The sequence below is a fragment of the Cimex lectularius genome, unplaced genomic scaffold (genome assembly GCF_000648675.2).
Source record: "Cimex lectularius strain Harlan isolate CLEC.00 unplaced genomic scaffold, Clec_2.1 scaffold180, whole genome shotgun sequence".
Taxonomy (NCBI): domain Eukaryota; kingdom Metazoa; phylum Arthropoda; class Insecta; order Hemiptera; family Cimicidae; genus Cimex; species Cimex lectularius.
The window spans coordinates 974,637-980,497 of NW_019394226.1; positions in this window are offsets into that span (position 1 = coordinate 974,637).

Here is a 5,861-nt window from a genome sequence, read left to right on the forward strand (position 1 = left end):
TAAACGTCAGTAAAACAAACTTTCGTTCTTTTATAGAACAAAGTTTTTACATTTGTAAACAAACGCTAAATAACGTTTCTACTTCTTCTATTTTTAACATTGTTAAACTAAGTTGTAAGTTTTTACCCTGGGTTTAACGAACCTTAGACTGCTATGAACATTGGTTTAACAAAGAAGGTAGTTTTCAACTTGGGTTTCAAACATTTTGTACTGCTTTTGGCCGGGAGGAAAAACAATTGTACTTAAGAGTGGGATTAACAAAGTTTGTAATTTCTAATCGTTGGTTTAAAGATTATACTTTTCAACTTTGGATCCTCAAATTTTGTCCTTCTGTAATAGTTTATCAAAGTTTGTATGTTTTCTAAGTGGGAAGGCCCTGTGGAAAATGCAACGACCAGCTGTTAACAACTCCAAAAGCCGGATTACCCCCAAGAAGATTATTCGATACTCTTCAGATTTTCACTTACTCCAAGCTCTGCAAAACTTCATTAATGAGAAAAACTCTATTTAAGAAATATGCGTTCGGAAAACACATAGACTATCGCCCAAAAACCTGGAAAGTTTTGGGAAGACGAAATTACAAAATCTAGATGGAAGATGGCAATAGGTAAAGGAACAACAGTTCATATGATCCAATTAATTAAGGTTTTTAGTTGAGATAAAAAAGTCAGTGTCACGAGCGGGATTCGAACCCACGACCTTCGGCTTGAAAAATGGCAAAAAGGAGGGAAAATTTAAAAAAAAGTGGGGTTGAGATGAGAAGTTAGTGCCTGAGTGGATCGAAGTCACGATAGCTCAAGTGGTAGAGCAGCGGCGTGTCAAGCCGAAGATCGTTGGTTCGAATCCCGCTCGTGCCATTGACTTTTTAGCTCAACTAAAAACCTAAAATTAATTGTAATATATTAATTGGTCAAGCGGACCACTAAATTAGGGAATTAAATCAGAAGTTGAACCAGATTGTAAATATAATGGATTCATATTACATGCGTATGCTTATATATGTTGTTTTCAGCTTACTTTAAACAACGCCTTTATTTATCGTGTGTATAGTTTTTGAGAATGAATTTCTTACTAGTTTATCGTATTGAATGGTGTTTTCTGATATTTGTTGGTGGTTTGTATGTCGGTATTAGACTAATTGAACTGGCTATTGATTATCTAAGTCAATATTGGGTTCACCCTGTTGCCTTTATGTACATTATTTGACGTTGAATTTTTCCGATAGCTTATTATATTGTATAGGAAAGGGATGGTACGCTCCGTGGATCCGATTGTGGCCAAGAACAATGCGCCCCTTCGCCGAAGGGCCTCTGGATAATAGAGAAGGATTTTGTCAACTAGAAAATTAGTTTCCGGGACGGTGGCTCGCTCATTACCCATTGGCCATGCATTACCTTCTTACCCGGCCTTTATTGCTTCGTTACAAACCATTTGTCTTTATTATATCGGGGACCCGGTCCGAATAATCACGAATTCCTTTCATAGAGACATCATTTTCCGAAGAGTGGACAATCGATTCGAGGTGGAAGAATTGTTCTTAAAAAATCCTTTTGCGGGTGGATTCTGGATCAAACTGTATCGAAGAAATTGCGGTTTTTCTTTCTTTCCAATAGGGTTTAACAATAAAGGCTTTGATCCTACGGAATAGTGGTATTTTTCCTTTTTTTTGACAATAGAAAAATTATACAGTCTATAATTTTTCCTAATTAAGATCATTTAATTAGATTAAAGCCGTTCGTCCTTCCCAGCTACAAACAACGAAAAATGGCGTCAATCCGAAAATGATCAGACCAAACTTTGCTTCACTTCATATATCACGATGAGGTCTCAATATTTCTTTTTTTTTTTTTTTAATTTTAATACTTCCGACTTGCATTAAGCATTTGGTTTTTTAAAATACTACACGTAAATATTTANTTCTCGCGATCGTCGTGGCGAGACTATCGATCGAAGGAGAGTCTTCGAAGGACAACGAGATAAAGGGTATCCGTATCCCTATATTCCTATATCATCTGTACGCCTGTCCTTTTTCCCCCTTTCATCCGTCGTAGAATTTGGAGAAGTCTTCTAGATGGTGAGTTTTTTGTTTTTCCTTTTATTGATCCGATTATTTTACCCTATTCATCAAATTACAGTCCACTTACTCGTTAACACATATATTTGCACCATATATAAAATTGCTGTCAATTAACTGAATAGACCTCAGTTAAGCAACGTTAAATTTGTAAGGGACATATAATAAATCCCTTCTTTCTAGGATTTCTAGAACAGGGAGGAAAACGAAAAAAATTAAGCGTGTACTTTTCTATAACTATGTTGAACCAAGTTGCTACGTTGTTTATTTGGAGATCGTGAAGTGCGCTATGGTGTGACGTAGGTTTTAGAAAAACATTTTCTTCTGATAAACAATGTTTAAATTTTAAAAAAACATGTAGGATGTGAAAAATTTTTTATACAATGCTAGAAAATCTTTTTGGATTAAAAAAATGAATTTATACAATGCTGAAAAATTTTAGATTAAAAAAGGAATGAATTTGTACAATGCTAGAAAATTTTAGATTCAGTCAAAAATTTTTCGCATCCTACGTGTATTCTAAAATTTAAACAATGTTTATAAATCCCAGACCCTGAAGATGATCTCAATAAAGATCGAAAAGTTGGCATCATAAAGAAAATGTTTTTCTAAAACCTACGTATCCCAATAATAAACATCACACATTGCTACATTGTTTTAATGTTGTTATATAGCAAATTTTCTCTTTTTTTCTGTTGTTTTAACAAAGTTTATACTATTTTCACTTATAGTACAGTCTCTGGAATAATAGGTTTTTATAGTACTAGTAATATATGTAAGTCATAAAGTGTACAAATGGTGCGGAATAATTTATTAATCAAAACATAAATATATAAAAATTATTCCTAATCAAGCATAACGTAGTGTGTAAGTATTTCTTTCCGCCTGTTTAGTTTTGAACAAATCACATATCATTTCACTTGGGTAGTCGTTTTTCGTCTCTGTATTTTTTATTTTTTGCCTCTGTCGCTGTTTTATTTCGTTTTTCCATCCGAACGAGCCTATTACCCAGTCGGGCCGGAAGAGAAGCCCGTTTTTCCGAAGATGGGAAAGGACTTTGGGACGGATCTCAATTTAAACCAATCTGAGCACTCTTATGTGGGCCGTTATTATTCATCATCAGGGCTGGTGATTGTTCTCCCGCGCTCGGTTAGACACGACGGCGTTGTTCAAACATCAAGAATCAGAGACAATCAGATGGGGTGAGAGCCGAGACGGAAGATTGGCCCCCGACGAGACGATTTCGTTTATTTAACGGATCCTCTATAAAATGGGGGAACGCTGGGCAAAATATTGACATTGAGGGGCCGAGGCCCGCGGGAGTGAAGGAACTGTCAACACTCCTCCGTCCTCCAGGCATTACGCCTTGTAACCATTATGAAAACAACCAGGAAAAACGTTATTCCAGATTCGGAAACATCTTTTTTCTTTCTAATTTTCTCGTTTTACACCCCCTCAAATGTAACCTTCTCTGTCCCAAAGATTGTAGGACATATTAGTCGAATATAGGCAGCGAACAAGTCCTGTTTATTTCGCTATGATTCAATCACTATAGGGTTTTTTTTCACCCTCATTTCTTTTCCATTCATCAAGAGAAAGTTCAGCAGCACACTTAGTACCTGCACGGTAAACAGACTTTAAATCAGCCATAAAGGCATTTTGGTCTTTACTAGCAATAATAACGCATGCTATTGCGAATTTGGTGAAACACACATAGCTGAACTTCTGTCTGCGGAAAAAACTGGCAATGGCTTCTGGAAAGCCTTATAATCCGTCAACATATCGCACACCCACGCAAAAAGTGACACAGGTTGAAAAATTATGAAAACCTGATAATTTAGTGTTTGTTTGTTTTTTAATATTCGGGTGTGACGCTAAAGGGAGAATGTCACAACTGTAGGTGGACGCTTAGCTGCTAAGCAGCAGTATTTACTTCTGAATTGGCGGAATCGTAATGTCACCATTCACCCAAAGTGGCATATCTTAGTTCAGCGTCGAGCTTTAAAGCATTGGTGTGAGTACTTATCAGGAAAAATGGCACATTTCGAGTTATGTCAGTATTTTCTTCTTTAATGAAGGATTTTACGCTGTACCGGAGTCAAATTTTCACATTAGGAAAATGGTTAAATCTCTTGTGCAAATATACAATGTGAAATTAATATATGTCTTGATGATGACCTTAAAATATGTCGAAAGCTCGAATGAAGATGATCTCAATAAAGGTCGAAACGTTGGCACGGTAAAGAAAATGTTTTTCTAAAAAGTACGTCACACCAAACCCCATTTCACGAACTCCAAATAATCATTAACTAACGGTCACTAAACACCACACAGATTTTTTTTAATGTTTTAATTACAATACTTTTCATAATCATAAAACCTTTATTTTAATAATTATTATTAATAATTAATACTAATTTTATATTTTAAATAACTAATTAGCCCTGACTCCCTGAAGAAAGCACATTTGTGTTAAAAATAATCATATTAAAATTTATATATATATTTATGCTCGTTTTTTAAGTTTGTATGTTGTCTGTTACTATCACAAAAAAATTAGTATCCTTACATTCATTCATTGACCACCAATATCGTTAATGCAAACACAAAAACAAACTTAAACTTAAATTACTGAGAGGCAATATATGAAAGAAAAGTATCATAATTCAAAAAGAGGTAGACTTTTAGGCGTAGTTCTGATGGATGTTTACAGTTTTGGGTTTTTGCTTAAGTGTAAGAGAAACCAAAGATTATATTGATGGATCATGACAGTTTTTATTGCCAATAACCGTAATGGAATGAAGTTAATACATAAGTAAAAAAATAAACTTCCATTTGTCTCTCGTGTAAAATTATCTTTTGTTTCGTTGTGTCACTTTTCTTGTGGGTGTGCGATATGTACGACGATAATGAGGAATCATAAACTAAAATTATCAATTATTACAAGATCTCAAGTAAAAGTAAAACGATAATAATTTTAATTACTAACTTAAATGGATTGCTGATAACTACATTAATCATAATTATATTAAAGGCCTAAACTATTCTGAAGAGGAAGACTCTTTTTCTGAGTACAGATATTGCCGACCTGTCTTGTCTTTTCCTTTTACTTGTCTCGTCTAACTGTCTGCATATCTCTCCCATTCTGTCTGTCTGTCTTCCTCTGTCTGTCTGTCTCTCTCTCTCTCTCTCTCTCTCTCTCTCTCTCTCTCTCTCTCTCTCTCTCTCNGAACCTAATAAATAAACAAAATGACTAAGATATTTTGTTCAAAATAAATGTTTTTAAAAATAAAACCGAAATATGTCCAATTTCTTTTTTGTTTATTTCATTCATTCACTCTCTCTCTCTCTCACTCTCTCTCTCTCTCTCTCTCTCTCTCTCTCTCTCTCTCTCTCTCTCTCTCTCTCTCCACCTATCTCTATCTATCTATTTTTCTCTCTTTCTCAGTAAAGTCTTAACAATAAACCATAACAAGTTAATATTTATTCTTCTCTTCTTCCTTCGTGGTTGTTAGCTTATTTTAAAGTCGTTTTTAAGGCATTTGTCAGGAACATACAACCATTTCGACATTTTATTTTATTAACATTTTATTACAGCGAGGAGGGGGCACACCAATAAAATGATTGAATTTCGAAATGATTGTATGTTCCTGAAAAATACCTTAGAAACAATCTTAAAAAACAAGTTATTACTTTTCAACTTTAATATTGATTGGAAAGGATTAAGGCCTAATTAAAAATTTAATTATTTTAAATTTTTAATTAGCACCTAATTTAAAAAATTGTT